The sequence below is a fragment of the Dermochelys coriacea genome, chromosome 1 (genome assembly GCF_009764565.3).
Source record: "Dermochelys coriacea isolate rDerCor1 chromosome 1, rDerCor1.pri.v4, whole genome shotgun sequence".
Lineage (NCBI taxonomy): Eukaryota > Metazoa > Chordata > Testudines > Dermochelyidae > Dermochelys > Dermochelys coriacea.
In genome coordinates this window covers 26560778-26579043 of record NC_050068.2, presented here as the reverse complement: position 1 = coordinate 26579043, position 18266 = coordinate 26560778, and positions in this window count along the sequence as shown.

Genomic DNA, 18266 nt, shown 5'->3' with positions numbered 1-18266 from the left:
TTTGTGTGCGTGTGTCTTCAAGGAAGCAGGATCAGACTTAACAACAGCTCCAGCCTATCGCAATTAACTTTTTCTCTTTTCCTTCCAGAAAGGATCGTTATTATCATCTTTAGCACCCTTGAACATACTGTCAAATGGTGATTTCCTTATATACAGTCGCTACAACTACAGGGAAAACCAATAAAAGATATTGTTAAAATGAAAGCCTGACTTAATATTTTACATTTAAAATGCTTTTTCTGTTTTTCCTTCTTATTCTGTATATGTAATGAGGTAATAAAGAATACTTTTAGTAAAGTATTCACCATGGAATTAACAGGACAAGATTGCTGTACTCAAAACCCCGAACCTTGTTTAACTGTTTAGTGCTGTACAGTGACAAGGTCGTGTTAACACCTTTGACTCTCTGAGCCCATTTACTCCACCAAAATTAACTCAACAGTGGCAACTGAGCTTAGTCACTGTATGTGTTGCTAATGATAACCCCAGTGCCCCTATGAAATTGGGATAGCCACTCCTTTATCATGGCCCTGGCTAGGCTCCATCACAAATTCTTCCATCAACTCTTGTCTTAACTCCCTCGGCAAACATACACACCACTTCTGGAGACATTAACTATTCCCCCAATCAGTATAAAAGATGTTGAGGCAAGATGTGAGAAATAAGACTCTACACCAACTCTTGGGCTGTGCATCCAGCAGTGGGCTACAAAGGGCTACATTTGCTTGGAATAAGCACTCACCTCTTTGGGGAAGGGGCTGGGTAGAAAGAACCATTAGCATGCTAGCACTGTGATTTGGAGGTAGAACAGGGGCTGGCCATGAGTTGGTTGAGTTCAGGATCCTGACGCAGGGAAGAAAGGTAAGCAGCAGGATACGGACCCTGGACTTCAGGAAAGCAGACTTTGACTCCCTCAGGGAACAGATGGCCAGGATCCCCTGGGGGACTAACATGAAAGGGAAGGGAGTCCAGGAGAGCTGGCTGTATTTCAAGGAATCCCTGTTGAGGTTACAGGGACAAACCATCCCGATGAGTCGAAAGAATAGTAAATATGGCAGGCGACCAGCTTGGCTTAATGGTGAAATCCTAGCGGATCTTAAACATAAAAAAGAAGCTTACAAGAAGTGGAAGGTTGGACATATGACCAGGGAAGAGTATAAAATATTGCTCGGGCATGTAGGAAAGATATCAGGAGGGCCAAATCGCACCTGGAGCTGCAGCTAGCAAGAGATGTCAAGAGTAACAAGAAGGGTTTCTTCAGGTATGTTGGCAACAAGAAGAAAGCCAAGGAAAGTGTGGGCCCCTTACTGAATGAGGGAGGCAAGCTAGTGACAGAGGATGTGGAAAAAGCTAATGTACTCAATGCTTTTTTTGCCTCTGTTTTCACTAACAAGGTCAGCTCCCAGACTGCTGTGCTGGGCATCACAAAATGGGGAAGAGATGGCCAGCCCTCTGTAGAGATAGAGGTGGTTAGGGACTATTTAGAAAAGCTGGACGTGCACAAGTCCCATGGGGCCGGACGAATTGCATCCGAGAGTGCTGAAGGAATTGGCGGCTGTGATTGCAGAGCCCTTGGCCATTATCTTTGAAAACTCGTGGCGAACGGGGGAAGTCCCGGATGACTGGAAAAAGGCTAATGTAGTGCCCATCTTTAAAAAAGGGAAGAAGGAGGATCCTGGGAACTACAGGCCAGTCAGCCTCACCTCAGTCCCTGGAAAAATCATGGAGCAGGTCCTCAAAGAATCAATCCTGAAGCACTTAGAGGAGAGGAAAGTGATCAGGAACAGTCAGCATGGATTCATCAAGGGAAGGTCATGCCTGACTAATCTAATCGCCTTTTATGATGAGATTACTGGTTCTGTGGATGAAGGGAAAGCAGTGGATGTACTGTTTCTTGACTTTAGCAAAGCTTTTGACACGGTCTCCCACAGCATTCTTGTCAGCAAGTTAAGGAAGTATGGGCCGGATGAATGCACTATAAGGTGGGTAGAAAGCTGGCTAGATTGTCGGGCTCAACGGGTAGTGATCAATGGCTCCATGTCTAGTTGGCAGCCGGTGTCAAGTGGAGTGCCCCAGGGGTCGGTCCTGGGGCCCGTTTTGTTCAATATCTTCATAAATGATCTGGAGGATGGTGTGGATTGCACTCTCAGCAAATTTGCGGATGATACTAAACTGGGAGGAGTGGTAGATACGCTGGAGGGGAGGGATAGGATACAGAAGGACCTAGACAAATTGGAGGATTGGGCCAAAAGAAATCTAATGAGGTTCAATAAGGATAAGTGCAGGGTCCTGCACTTAGGATGGAAGAATCCAATGCACCGCTACAGACTAGGGACCGAATGGCTCGGCAGCAGTTCTGCGGAAAAGGACCTAGGGGTGACAGTGGACGAGAAGCTGGATATGAGTCAGCAGTGTGCCCTTGTTGCCAAGAAGGCCAATGGCATTTTGGGATGTATAAGTAGGGGCATAGCGAGCAGATCGAGGGACGTGATCGTTCCCCTCTATTCGACACTGGTGAGGCCTCATCTGGAGTACTGTGTCCAGTTTTGGGCCCCACACTACAAGAAGGATGTGGATAAATTGGAAAGAGTACAGCGAAGGGCAACAAAAATGATTAGGGGTCTAGAGCACATGACTTATGAGGAGAGGCTGAGGGAGCTGGGATTGTTTAGTCTGCAGAAGAGAAGAATGAGGGGGGATTTGATAGCTGCTTTCAACTACCTGAAAGGGGGTTTCAAAGAGGATGGCTCTAGACTGTTCTCAATGGTAGCAGATGACAGAACGAGGAGTAATGGTCTCAAGTTGCAATGGGGGAGGTTTAGATTGGATATTAGGAAAAACTTTTCACTAAGAGGGTGGTGAAACACTGGAATGCGTTACCTAGGGAGGTGGTAGAATCTCCTTCCTTAGAGGTTTTTAAGGTCAGGCTTGACAAAGCCCTGGCTAGGATGATTTAACTGGGACTTGGTCCTGCTTTGAGCAGGGGGTTGGACTAGATGACCTTCTGGGGTCCCTTCCAACCCTGATATTCTATGATTCTATGATTCTTGTAGTAGAAATCTGCTTGTTCTCACTGCAGTTCCATAATAGTTGCAGGGAGAACAGCAAACATGGAATTACCATGTCAGATTACAGCTATATTCAGAACACACACAGCACTTCACATTCATTCATTTTACAATGTTGGGTAAGAGCATCTTTACCCCTGTTTTACAGATAGGGAACAGTGAGATTAAGTGGCGTGGTGGTCACAGAACTAAGTGATGACACAAGCAGGACTAGAACTCAGCTCCCTGGCCAGTATCCATTTCACTGGACCACTCTGTGGCACATTTAGCTGAAAGGCAAGAAGAATGGAAGCCGGTATCAAGTGGAGTGCCCCAAGGGTCGATCCTCAGGCCGGTTTTGTTCAATATCTTCATTAATGATCTGGAGGATGGTGTGGATTGCACCCTCAGCAAGTTTGCAGATGACACTAAACTGGGAGGAGAGGTAGATACTCTGGAAGGTAGGGATAGGATACAGAGGGACATAGCCAAATTAGAGGATTGGGCCAAAAGAAATCTGATGAGGTTCAACAAGGACAAGTGCAGAGTCCTGCACTTAGGACGGAAGAATCCCATGCACCGCTACAGACTGGGGACCGAATGGCCAGGCAGCAGTTCTGCAGAAAAGAACCTAGGGGTTACAGTGGACGAGAAGCTGGATATGAGTCAACAGTGTGCCGTTGTTGCCAGGAAGGCCAATGGCATTTTGGGCTGTATAAGTAGGGACATTGCCAGCAGATTGAGGGACGTGATCGTTCCCCTCTATTCGACATTGGTGAAGCCTCATCCGGAGTACTGTGTCCAGTTTTGGACCCCAGACTACAAGAAGGATGTGGAAAAATTGGAAAACGTCCAGCCGAGGGCAACAAAAATCATTAGGGGGCTGGAACACATGACTTATGAAGAGAGGCTGAGGGAACTGGGATTGTTTAGTCTGCAGAAGAGAAGAATGAGGGGGGATTTGATAGCTGCTTTCAACTACCTGAAAGGGGGTTCCAAAGAGGATGGATCTAGACTGTTCTCCGTGGTAGCAGATGACAGAATGAGCAGTAATGGTCTCAAATTGCAGTGGGGGAGGTTTAGGTTGGATATTAGGAAAAACTTTTTCACTAGGAGGATGGTGAAACACTGGAATGTGTTACCTAGGGAGGTGGTGGAATCTCCTTCCTTAGAAGTTTTTAAGGTCAGGCTTGACAAAGCCCTGGCTGGGATGATTTAGTTGGGGATTGGTCCTGCTTTGAGCAGGGGGTTGGACTAGATGACCTCCTGAGGTCCCTTCCAAGCCTGATATTCTATGATTCTATGAATGCATTTTAATAAAATATGATTATGTCTATTGCTCACTACCAAGTTGTTCTCCTTTTGCTGTTGTTCCACTTCCATATCCTATTTGAAAGAAGAAAAAAAAAAAGGACATCCAGGACCTTAAACATTTAACCTACTTATGACATCATACTGGGATAGTCATAACTTCCCAAGGACAGACTTGAAACTTCAGCTCAGCATACTTTTACACAGAACACTACAGAAGGTTTTCGGGAGCCACAATCTCCACTAAGTTAACACAACCTTAAAACCTAAACCTCTTAAGCAATGTAAAGATCTGAATTCACTTGACACACCTGGCATATTTCAGGCCCTACAAAGTTGCTATACATTTTATGCTGCTGGCTGTTGTATAAGCAGAGGGAAATGGGGGTTTTCCACTTATGAAGACCCAACTTCACTGTAAATTACAAAGATACAATCACTTGCAACACTCTAATGCTTATATCACACTTCCCATTTTCAAAGCATTGTACAGATATTAATCAGTCTCCAGAACATCCCCTGAGGAAGGTGGTGAGTGTTGTTATTCCCATTTACAGATGGGGAAACTGAGGTGCAGATTGATTTAGGGACTCACTCTGAACTTCATATTAAGCCAGAAAAAGTGAACTCTTAAGGTGCTCAGGTACCATGCTGATGCACCTGGTCTAAAAATTTAGAGATGAAAGACACTCGCTGGAATCACAGGTTCAAATCACACTATGATCAATTTGGACTCTCACTTTTCTGCGGTATCATGGGTAAAGGTCCAGTCTTAAAAGCCTTTATTGTTTAGCCCACACTTGAAGAAGAGCTCTGTGGCACTTGAAAGCTTGTCTCTTTCACCAATAGAAGTTGATCCAATAAAAGTTATTTACCTGACTCACCTTGTCTCCCCCGTTTATTCAGGTGAGCAGTCCCTTTGAAATTAATTGGAGTAGTCACATGGGTGAGAGTATGCAGGATCAGGCTCAAACAGAGAACCTGGCAGCTTTACTGGATGTGATGTTTTCTTGGGAGACTTTGAAAACTGAGAACCTATCAGCTTTGCACAAACAGTAAAGATCTTTCAGAGTAGCAGCCGTGTTAGTCTGTATTCGCAAAAAGAAAAGGAGTACTTGTGGCACCTTAGAGACTAAAATTTATTTGAGCATAAGCTTTCGTGAGCTACAGCATCCGATGAAGTGAGCTGTAGCTCATGAAAGCTTATGCTCTAATAAATTTGTTAGTCTCTAAGGTGCCACAAGTACTCCTTTTCTTTTAGTAAAGATCTTGTATCTCACCTTCCAAGAATGGGTGGGGTGGGATCTACTGCCCTTAGCCAAATTCAACCTCTCTCCCACTACAAGCCAGTTGCTTTATTGCATTTCAATGGTGATACATTATAGAGATTAGATAAATAGTAAAGCTTTTGGGGATAAATGATGATCTATAAATGTAAAACATAATTAAGAAAGTAAGGCCATTGTTTTCTGATTTGAATTTTAAAACACACTAATTTATTTATAGCTGGTTTTAATTAAAGTGAATTTAAATCTTCATACCTTCAGCTGTTAATTAAAACCCTGATTCAGAGATTTTGGAGAAGGCAGGGATGTCGCAGATTATGGTTTGAACAATATAAAATACCAAGACTCCTGGCTCTCTTTTGTAATATCTATTTTTCCATTGCTATGACAGCACAGTTCTTGAAATATTATTTAATATTTTGGGATATCAAGGTTTTTAACTATTGTAGAGTAGAGACATGGTAATCATTAAATTGAAATTGAATATTCAGGATGATCTGAAAGTAAACATCAGTTCAACTGCAATTAGGAGCATAAGTGACCTAGGAGCACAAGTCCTATTGAAAGTCAGTAGGATTTATACATCTAAGTGATTTAGGTGCTTTTGAAAAATCTCACCCCCGTACTGACTAGGACACTCACTTGTGCCAGCCAAGTCTTCTGTTCTATACCTCAGGACACAAGTTTATCTTTAGCTTTAAACCATCTATCATCTATTATTTTATATTACATGGACTAGCCCTTGAAAGCAATATGATGTTTAATTACACGTGGGGAAAACTGGCTCACAAACTTGAACTAGTTTTCTGAACGCAGTATTACTTTAAGCTTTTTTTTTTTCCAGATTATTCACAAATAGAGCTGGAAATAGGGTGGGGAAATTGTCAGAGAATATTCGATCAGGTTTCAAAGTGAATTTAAACTGACTTTTTGCCTTCCACAAACATTTCATCCTGTGACAATTAAAAAGACAGACATTGGAAGGACAGTCTGATCCCTTCTGCTCAGGACAAGCACATTGGCAGTGCAGGCTGGGCAAACCTTGTCTTGCTATATCTCTTCTGGGGACAGAGGACTGGAGTTCTGAAGACTTGATGCAAAGCCCATTGAGATCATTGCAAAGACTCCCATTGATGTCTATGTGCCTTGGATCAAGCCCTCAGTCCAGTAGTTTACTCAAGTACCACATTCAAGATAATCATTTGTAAATTTTTTTAATGTCTTATTTTGAATTCATTTTGTGCATATTTCATAGTCTGTCATTTCCCAGCTGATGGGGGGCTGGATTCTGCTGTCATTTAAGTCATTAGCAAAGCTACCACTGACTTAAATGACAGCAGAATTTAGCCCTTAGCCAAGAAATGTCTCTTCTCCTTGTCATATCTACTGATGCAGGACTGGCTATTTTTTCCCCACTGAGGGCAGAGTCTGAAAAGAGGGTGAGAGTCTGAAGGGAAAGAGCATGTTTCTTTTGGTGCCAGTCTGGGGCACGCTGAGTGCACGTCAGCTTTTGGATCATGTAATCATTCCTATCACTTTGGGAGAACACTGTTATTTCTTCCTTTGGGTTCTTACAACTCAGCAGGAATTCAAAGTGAGCTAATTCATCACAATAGGACATTTATATATAAAAAACAAAACAAAACCCTTTAATGCTTTTCCAATCATAAGACTTTTAATCTTCTATGAGGTGCTTTGCGTTAGTCCTCGTGATCAGAATTATTTTATAATACAGCTGCAGAAAATGGCTCTAAACATCCCCGATCTGGTAGCCATGATTGTGTTCTATGTGATAACATTGGCAACTGGGATTTGGGCTGCTTGGAAAACCAAAACGGAGGAGAAGAATGAATGCAAACCGAAGCGAGGTTGCCATAGTGGGAGGCAGAAATATGAACATTTTTGTGGGATTATTCACCACAACTGGTGAGTTTGTTTCTTAATATTAATTCCTGTTCTAGTTTTTAATCTATATTTTAGACCAGTAAGAGTTTCTTAATTCTGTTGTGTATTCTCCTTATATAATTAACCCTAAGGAGTTGTCCTCTTCATGTATTTGGTTTCAGTTTTTTGGCTACAGGAATTGTTCTTCTATGCGCCTACTTTAATTTTATTGGCGCTCTTGGTTTGCTCTTTTTTCCAGTAGCACAGGATACTGTGTCAGAAATCCTCCCCCTTCTATCTCTTATACCCTGGAGGCACTGTTGTCTAGGGGTTAGGGTCATGGGACTAAGTATCATGGTTTCTGTTCTCAACTCCATAACAGACAGTATTTTAGCTACCTCTGTGAAGTGTTTTGAGATCTTCATTTACATAGCAGCTTTCTTCTGAAGAGTGTTATTATACAAAATACAAGTGTCTGTCTACCACTGAAACACATACAGGCTTCATCATCCCAACCTGTTGAAAATTCTACTCAGTTCTTACACATAAGTGTAATAAAATAAGTTGGGCCCTCTATTCACTAGGAGAAATGACAAATAAGGCTGAATATCAGGCAGAATGTCTTCCCACTGAGACTGTGGAACAGCCTCCTAAGTGGAGTGGACCGGATCCCATTAGCAAATGCGGATGTTCAAGACTGGACAAAGCCTTAGAAAATAAACTGAAGGGAACATTGCATAGCAGGAACATTGACTATGGTCTGATCCTGCAAGACACTGAGGGGGAGATTTCCAAAGGCACAAAGGGGAGTTAGGCACCCAACGGTGAACGCCTTGGAAATCCCCCCCAAGCGCCTCCTGCAAAGTGTCAAGCATCCTCAGTGCCCATTGCAGTCAATGAAAGGCGTCAGTCATTCATACATTTGAGCCTTAAATGACTTAACAGGGTCTTTTCCACCTCTCTGATTGGTTAATAGAACTTCAGCAAATTGATCCAACCCTACTTGGAGCAAGTAAACAGAAGGTTCAATAGAACCACCCAGAGGCAGATTTTAAAAAGTTACCTGAACTAGGGATAGGAAGGAACCAATTAACATTTTACTCCCTTGTTTGCCTACCAAGTAGGATGAAAGGAAATGGGAATCCGTCTTGCAGGTAGCATTTGAACCCGATTCAAAGTACTACTTCACTGGATAGCACTTCTATAGGGCATTGAAACATTTTGAAAAACTGAAACTGGAAGTTCAGAGGTCAGGATGTTCTGTTCCATTCTTTTCACATTTCTTTACCCTGTCCATCACTACTACCAGACTACCTCATCCCTGTTCAGCTATAGGGTTTCCTAAAACGAGATTTGGCCTCATAACCACATCAGAGACACGAATGTATAAATGTGTGTATGGTAATTGTGAGGTTTGTGCCAGTGAGTAGGTACTGTTAGGGTACTTACATTTTCATATCCTTGCTTCTATGGGTTGTGAGAGTTATGTTGCTGTGTAGCAACCTTACCCATTTCATCACAAAGTTTTTTGTGTATAATGTTTAAGCATCTGATGTTGTGCCTACATTCAGATTATTTGGTGTCTCCTGCTGGGAGAATGTGGAGAGGTGGAGCTGCATCTGTAGCTGCCAAGAGGGGTAAGGCAAGGGTCTGTGCCGGGGGACTGGGGTCCCTCACAGCTGTGAGAGTTGTCTGACAGCAGAATCTATACAACCTTCTCTGATGGCCATTGCTGATGATTTCAGATATTTAATAAATGATCGGCACTCTCGTAGCTGCTTTGTTTCTCAACAAAAGCCTTTATTTTTCACTCATTTTTTGCTCTTATTCATTAAAGAAATAGTTGGACAATATGCCAAAGTTCTCAGACATGGGTTCCTCAAGGAAGGCACTTAAATTCATATTTAGAAACCTAAACAGAAGTGGCCTGATTTTCAGAGGTGCTGAGTGTCATGGTTACTGAACTAATTGCATGTGATACACCTCCTGGTCTCTCCAAGCACACCTTCTAGGTCTGAGAAAGAAGTAATGGCCGTAGTGTGGAAACATGGGTTTCTCCCACTCTCAGAGCAGGTGCTGGGCTGCAGTTCCTGGTGTGTCAGCCACGATCACCATAGCAGGTCTGACTGTTCAGATTCTGCAGTTCTATTCCTCTGGGACGAATTAAGGTTGCCAATGTTGTATTTCAAAAATAAGGGACTGTTTTCTTAGCACCCATGCCCACCCTCCTCCCGATATTATCATCATTATTATCTTCATGGTTATTATTAATAATAATATTAATAATAAGCAGTACTCACCTACATTCACCAGGGGTATTTCTTGATGCTCTTTGTAGCACTCAGCAACTCCCGATCTTGTTGTGCAGAGATGAAGAAATAAGAGACGTCCCTTCTAATAAGGGACCGCTGGCAACCCTATGAGGCAATGACAGTGGTAATGAGAGACCAAGCAGTTTCCTCAAAGCAAAGTATTATTTATTTAGAACAGTGGTTCTCAATCAGGGGTATGTGCACATCAGTAGCAGAAGAATTGACCTTTCCCCCTTCGCCTGGGTGGGATGGTGGCTCTAAGTGCGGGCTTCTCAATCACCACAGTTTGAGGCTCCTTATTCCTGGAAGTCTTAACTCGGTCAACAGTGCTTTGCAGCTCAGCTATCTGTTCCGTCAGGACCTGCATTTGTTGGGCAAGTTCCTCTCTGGTGCTCAGCATCAGTACACTGGCCATTTGCAGTGGTGTTGTGCTGGCTGGCTCCGATGTTTTGGCTTCCCAAAACTCACTGGCAACCTGCCTTTCTTCCTCCTCTCTGACCTCTTTTATCAGTTGGGAGTAACTTGGGGGATGTTCCTGTCATTCTCTTAGCTAGAGGTGAAGTAGAATCAGGTTCTGATATTGAGTTCCTCTTACAATTTGAGTCAGTCTGGTCTGATCCATCTTCTCAGCAGTCTCCGCTCCCCTCATGACAGCTCTCTGAAGCAGTCTCTCCAGTCTCTGTATGTAGGCTGAAGCCTTCTCGCCCTTTTGCTGTCGGGAATTAAGAAATTTACAGTAGCTGTCTTCAGGGCCCTCTACACTCCCAAAGTTGTGTTCAAGGGCCTCTAGGCAATCCTTTACACTGACTCCAGGGTCAATGAGATTCAGGGTGCGAATCACATTTAATGCTGGGCCGCCAAGGCGCTCTAAGAGGCATCTTCGCTTTTCTGCATCTGGTACGGCTCACTCTTGCAGCATTTCAGTGGTATGCTCTAACCAGGGTTCAAACTCCTCCCCCCCAGCAAATAACCTGAACTTATGACAAGAGTTTGGCACAGCAAGGGACAGCACAACCTTTTCCAGTGTTTGCCCCAGAGCTTTTGTCCAATCATTGGCCGAGGCTGCAGTCTCTGAGCTAGAAGCTGCTGAGCCGGGGCCCAACAAACCTGACGTATTAGCCATTATACAAACAGTGATGTCCTCAAAATATAAACACAAATAAAACAAAATATAAATTGTTTCCCAATGTAGTGGATCACTCAACAGGTGCTTGCGAGGGGTACTGACCAAGGGATCCCGGACGAACCCCCAAATATGTAACCCTTCTGCCCGTCAAAGTTGGCAGCAACAAGGGCCGGGTTCAGTATCTAGGGGTTCCATTCCAATAAGTCAATGCAAAACCGGCTTGAGCCCCCACCCAGTGACCTGGGACAAATATATACCACCCCCGCTGGGCGCCTCCAAGAGGCAATACTTCCCCTCTCGCAAGCACATAGTCTGAATGTAGCAAAAAGCCTTTTAACAACAGAGAGAAACAATGTGGCATTACGTTGGGGAAACACCATCAACAGGATTCATAACACAACCCATGTGCAAAAACCCACCCCAAGCAAATTGGGGCATGTTGTTTCCCTTTGGTTCTAGAGTGCATCAACCCAAAGTCACCCAAAGTCCCAAAAGTCCAACGACCCAAAAGTCTCTGTCCCTGGTCAGGGAAGCCCCAGAGTTCGGAAGTTTATCTGCAGAGTTTTACCTCCCAACCTGGGTGGAGATGGGGGGGAAGGGGTTAAGGGGCACCTTATGTGGTCCAAAGCTGATTGCCCCACCTCTCCATGGGACTCCACTCTGCCAGCCGCCCCCATGAGCTGCTCCAGGCATCCAACAAACTGCTCCACTCCACCAGCTGCTCTGCTCACAGTCCAACAAACTGCTCTGCCATATATCTTCACTCTCCCCCACTACACAATACTCAGTGATTTCAGCTCTTAGTAAAGGAGCCTCAGTACTGGTGCACCATTAGCCCAAAGTGAATTCAGCTCAGCAGCCTGTAACTAGACTCCTAATGGAATCAAATTAGCTCTGATATTCCACAGTGGAGAGAGGAGGATATACAATTAGCATGTAATGCCCTCACCAGGGAGCCCATACCACCAAGTGTTACTACCTATCCCCAGCCAGCCAGCTACTCACTCTCTCTCCCTCCCTCCACTGGGCTTTGGAATCCATGACCCTTGCCTAGCAAGTGCTGCTTAGTTGATGGTGAGTCCCTCCAGCATAACAAAAGGCCGAGTATAGTTCCGCTGTCCTTGAATCACATAATCAGGATAATAACATCTTATTCCTGCCCCAACAACAGAGAAACTGGGGCTCCTACAGCAGCCAAAGTGACCATCTAGGCAGAGTGGGTGTGCCTATGCAAATGAGATCAACCCCTGAAGTTCTTTTCCACAACCCACCATGACTCGCCATCAGATGTCAGGGTAGAGCTCATCCTGACTCTGCTTACATAGCAATCATCAAAACAAAATGCACATGCTAAGCATACAATGCTCACCGCTCCCAATAACAAAGATGAGCTTTTTCTGCTGGCCAGTCAAGATCAGGTCATCCGGGGACTCCAGGTTCTGCACGATATGGTTGGCAGGGTGTTGAGGTCTGGCAGCTCTGATCTTGGGCTGTGCCCTGGAGTTTCCTTTTGGACCCCAGTTTATATAGTGAAACTTGAGTCCTGCTTAGCTATACCTTAACCAGTCATTTTACTGAAGTTTTACAAAATAATTTTTTGACCAATCCTAACACATTGTGAAACAATTCTTCCCCAGTCATGCCCCACCACTTTAGTTGATTTACACCTTGCAAAATTAGTTATGTAATAGACAGAAACAATCAAAGAACGAGACAGAGACCATGCAGATAAACAACAGAGAAGTAGGGACTATCAAGGCAAAACAATAAGGTAGAGATTTCACAACCACAATTGTTGATACAGGATTCCTTGCCAGACAGAATGCTATTAAACAAAGTTTTCTTTAAACATCTTAAGATCTGTTTTTTTATCTGGTGATGGTGGCTACTATTAGGACAGGATATCATCCGTAACAGCCCAATATTATATTATTTTAATGTAATTTAGATGGAATGTGAGGATGTGACATTCTGCTTCTTGGCTCATGGCTGCTGCTCTCCTATTATGGCTGCAGAAAAAGGCCTCAGACCTTTCACTGGTGCCTCAGGATCTACCTTGATACTATTGGGCTGTCATCATCCTGATCCTGAAAGGCTACGAGAGCAGACTTGGCTACAGAGAGAACCAGATGAAATTACCACCTCCACCAGTTTAGTCTAAATCCTGACCACCACCTGGGTTTTGAGATTTGGGTTCCTGCCATCATCCACCTCCCTCATATGTTATTTTCCCTCTCTATCTTGTTTCTTCTCTGGACTATCTTTCTCATTCTACCTTCCATCTAATAAGAGTCCGGCTTAGCCAGCCAAAACAACTCTGCCTTTTGAAACACTGTTGTGAGCCTGTGACCAGAGGCAGCTAAATGCAACGGCTTTAGACAGCCTGACAGAGGTACAAGTTTGCCAGGTCTGAGTGACTGGACCAAGACCATATGCTGGACCTTTGTTAGTTTACAAGGGAAGCTACATGTGAAAGTCAGCATCAGAGACAGAAGCTGCATTTTCTTTCTTTGCTATTCTTATAGATTCATAGGTTCATAGATTCATAGATACTAAGGTCAGAAGGGACCATTCTGATCATCTAGTCCGACCTCCTGCACAGCGCAGGCCACAGAATCTCACCCACCCACTCCTATGAAAAACCTCACCCATGTCTGAGCTATTGAAGTCCTTAAATCATGGTTCAAAGACTTCAAGGAGCAGAGAAGCCTCCCTCAAGTCAACCATGCCCCATGCAACAGAGGAAGGCGAAAAACCTCCAGGGCCTCTCCAATCTGCCCTGGAGGAAAATTCCTTCCCGACCCCAAATATGGCGATCAGCTAAACCCTGAGCATATGGGCAAGATTCACCAGCCAGATACCCAGGAAAGAATTTTCTATAGTAACTCAGATCCCATCCATCTAATATCCCATCTCAGGGGATTTGGCCTATTTACCCTGAATATTTAAAGATCAATTACTTACCAAAATCCCATTATCCCATCATACCATCTCCTCCATAAACTTATCGAGTAGAATCTTAAAGCCAGATAGATCTTTTGCCCCCACTGCTTCCCTTGGAAGGCTATTCCAAAACTTCACTCCTCTGATGGTTAAAAACCTTCGTCTGATTTCAAGTCTAAACTTCCTGGTGGCCAGTTTATACCCATTTGTTCTTGTGTCCACATTGGTGCTGAGCTTAAATAATTCCTCTCCCTCTCCTGTATTTATCCCTCTGATATATTTATAGAGAGCAATCATATCTCCCCTCAACCTTCTTTTAGTTAGGCTAAACAAGCCAAGCTCCTTAAGTCTCCTTTCATAAGACAAGTTTTCCATTCCTCGGATCATCCTAGTAGCCCTTCTCTGTACCTGCTCCAGTTTGAATTCATCCTTTTTAAACATGGGAGACCAGAACTGCACACAGTATTCTAGGTGAGGTCTCACCAGTGCCTTGTATAACGGTACTAAAACCTCCTTATCCCTACTAGAAATGCCTCTCCTGATGCATCCCAAAACCGCATTAGCTTTTTTCACAGCCATATCACATTGGCAGCTCATAGTCATCCTATGATCAACTAATACTCCAAGGTCCTTCTCCTCTTCCGTTACTTCTAATTGATGCGTCCCCAACTTATAACTAAAATTCTTGTTATTAATCCCTAAATGCATAACCTTACACTTCTCACTATTAAATTTCATCCTATTACTATTACTCCAGTTTACAAGGTCCTCCAGATCCTCCTGTATAATATCCCGATCCTTCTCCGAATTGGCAATACCTCCCAGCTTTGTATCATCTGCAAACTTAATTAGCACACTCCCACTTTTTGTGCCAAGGTCAGTAATAAAAAGATTAAATAAGATTGGTCCCAAAACCGATCCCTGAGGAACTCCACTGGTAACCTCCCTCCAACCTGACAGTTCGCCTTTCAGTAGGACCCGTTGCAGTCTCCCCTTTAACCAATTCCTTATCCACCTTTTGATGTTCATATTGATCCCCATCTTCTCCAATTTAACTAATAATTCCCCATGTGGCACGGTATCAAATGCCTTACTGAAATCTAGGTAAATTAGATCCACTGCATTTCCTTTATCTAAAAAATCTGTTACTTTTTCAAAAAAGGAGATTAGGTTGGTTTGGCACGATCTACCTTTTGTAAAACCATGTTGTATTTTGTCCCATTTACCATTGACTTCAATGTCCTTCACTAATTTCTCCTTCAAAATTTTTTCCAGGACCTTGCATACTACAGATGTCAAACTAACTGGCCTGTAGTTACCCGGATCACTTTTTTTTCCTTTCTTAAAAATAGGAACTATATTAGCAATTCTCCAATCATTCGGTACTATTCCTGAGTTTACAGATTCATTAAAAATTCTTGCTAATGGGCTTGCAATTTCAGGTGCCAATTCCTTTAATATTCTTGGATGAAGATTATCTGGGCCCCCCGATTTAGTCCCATTAAGCTGTTTCAGTTTCGCTTCTACCTCTGATATGGTAATATCTACCTCTATATCCTCCTTCCCATTTGTCATGCTACCATTATCCCCAAGATCCTCTTTAGCCTTATTAAAGACTGAGGCAAAGTATTTGTTTAGATATTGGGCCATGCCTAGATTATCTTTAACCTCCACTCCATCCTCAGTGTTAAGCGTTAAGTGGTTGTCTCTCCCCTTTGTGTGTTTGTCTTGTACTTGGTTTCAGTGTTGTAACTGCTTTTCCTTCTTTTTCTATGTTTTTAATAAAAGATTTAAAAATGGTTAATGGTGGTTGTTATAGTGGAAACAAGCCAGCTAAACCTGAATATCTGAACTGCACATAACTATTTAATGTTGCAACACTGAACAAAGGTTTTATTAATATTTATCCCTTATTGGGCCCCTGACACTATTCTATCAGCACACGAGATACCAGAGTCCAAATCAGAATGTGAAAGTTCTACTCATTTGTGCCTGATCCCATTGAAGCCAATGGAAAGATTCTCATTGACTTCAATGAGTGTTGGATTAGACCCCAGAAACCTATTGCTTATGAAGCCCTAGCCTTGTTCCCCTCAACTCGGTGACAAAAGTCCCATTGACTTCCAAGATGCAAGACCATCATCTTAAATGATTATTATTGTTATTATTGGGCCAAACTTGAGGTCTTTGCTCAGTACATACTCAGACACAGTCCTTTTGAAGTCAATGGAAGCTTTCTTCAGGAAGGAATTCAAGACTTTGTCCACTATCTGTTAGCATTTATATAGCACCAACAGCATGCAAAGCACTTCAGACAGAAGATAGACCCCTTGCTCTGGGGAGCTTACACTGTAAATAGATGGCCTTAATAGATGAAGGAAATGACAAAAGAGGGTTGAACAGCAAAGAGGATAAGCATTCATCTTTGTGATTCCAAGGTTGTCTTTGTTGTCCTCTAATAAGAGAAAGATTAGGGCCTGGTCCACACTACACAGTTAGATAGATACAGCTATGGAAGTATCTTCACTTAAATTTGACTCAGAGGGAAGAGTGCCACCTATTGCATTTGGTATGAACAGTTTCTTCTACTATATTGCACTCTTCTGATGCGAAATTAACTCAGCCAGACAAAGATGGGTTTATACATGCTTGAGGGAGCTAAGAAATATGCCTCCCTGTGGTAGGTGGGAGCCTTTTGAGACTACGGTTTGGGTTGCTTGCATTTCTGGAACTGACAGATTCCTTCCGCTGCTTGGGGTATACAAGATTTTGTCCAAAAAAAGAGTTCCTTTCCCCCTCTCTAAGGGCAGGGAGGAACAAAGTAAAGACAGGAAAAAGAAAAAATAGATGCTCAGTCTCTTGGGCAGTCTCTCTGCCACCCGTCTGGGTCCCAGGATGTCTATAGGCTTTTAATCATCCTGATCAGAGTTAGAATCCTTCCTTAGATGCCCCGCCCCCTTTTGGTGACACCTGATCTGTACCTACTCCAGGCAGTCTCAGGGCTGTCTGGGTCAGTGACTGTCTCCCTCTTCGCTGATTTATCTCAGTAATCAGTTGTCTGAGGCACTGCAGCTTCCCCAGTTAACTGCCTCCTCCTGTGGCAGGCTTCCCCTTTCCCTCCCCCACCAGGCACAGGAAGCCTTGGAGGTGTATCTAGATAGTGCTGGCCAGGCCCAGCGGAGCTTGTTAGCTTCCTTCTTGATAGGGAAAGGGTGTGCCCCTTCACATAGCCCACCACTCAAGTTGGGAGAGTGGTCTTGGGGAAGGCTGCCTCCATCTCCGACTTCCCGTGGAAAAAAAAATCAGTGTTAGCACAGGCCTTTCCCACCCAGTGTTGCTCCCTGAAGCTATAGTGCTGTAGCACGAAGTATCATCACATCATACGCAGTTCAAGTCCTTCATGCTATGGAACCAGCATAAAGGAGCATGATTCATGATCAAGGAGAAGGGGCTGCCCAGCTGGTAATACCTCAGGGAATCCATGGCCTGCTTAATTGGTAGCACCTCTTTTTCAATAATCGAGTAGCCTTTTCTCTATGGAATAGCTTCAGTGCATCAGCTGGGAGGTGGAGTTAGTCCCTTGAGCTGAGCTGATTTCTGTAGGGAAATCCCATGCATCAGAAGAGGTTCAGGAGCTTTAGGTCTATCACTGTAGCTTTCACCGAGTGAAGGGGAACAGCCTCTGGGGAGCTGGTCATACAGTCAACAATTACTAATATGTACTGGTGCCCCAGTGTGGTCCTTTCCAGGGCCCAACAATGTCCATTCCAATTCTTTCAAAGAGTGTCTCAATCAAGGGCAAAGGGACCAAAGGAAGTCCCCTTGCTGCTGGACAGCTGGCACTCAGGGCAGGAGGAACAGTATTCTCTCACCTCCTGACACACGCACAACCAGTAGAATCGAGCTAGTACTCATGATAGTGTTGTCTGTCTTCCCAAGTGTCCAGCACATGGGAGATTGTGCTCAGACTGCAATACTATCCAGTGATACTTGTGCGGCACCAGCAGCTGGGCCCTTCTTACCCCATTCGTGGATCTCTTTCAACTCAATAGAGGTGCTCTTTCTCATGGATACTGCTTGACCCTCTGATGCGCCATTACTTCCCCATTTATAAATGCCAATTGGTCATATGCATGGACAATTGGCTATGTGCGTACAATTGTTTTTTTGTTCCTGAATAAAATTCCTGCCCTGTAGGAGCACTTCCTTGTCCAGGCTGATAACCTCTTCCTTCTCTGCAGGGATTGACAAGCATGTTGCTTGTGATGTTCCTTCTTCGGGGGTCTTCCAATTCCCCAAGGTTTACCAGCCTTGAGAGTCACTCTAAAACAACTGAGCCAGAACCCCATTCACTGGG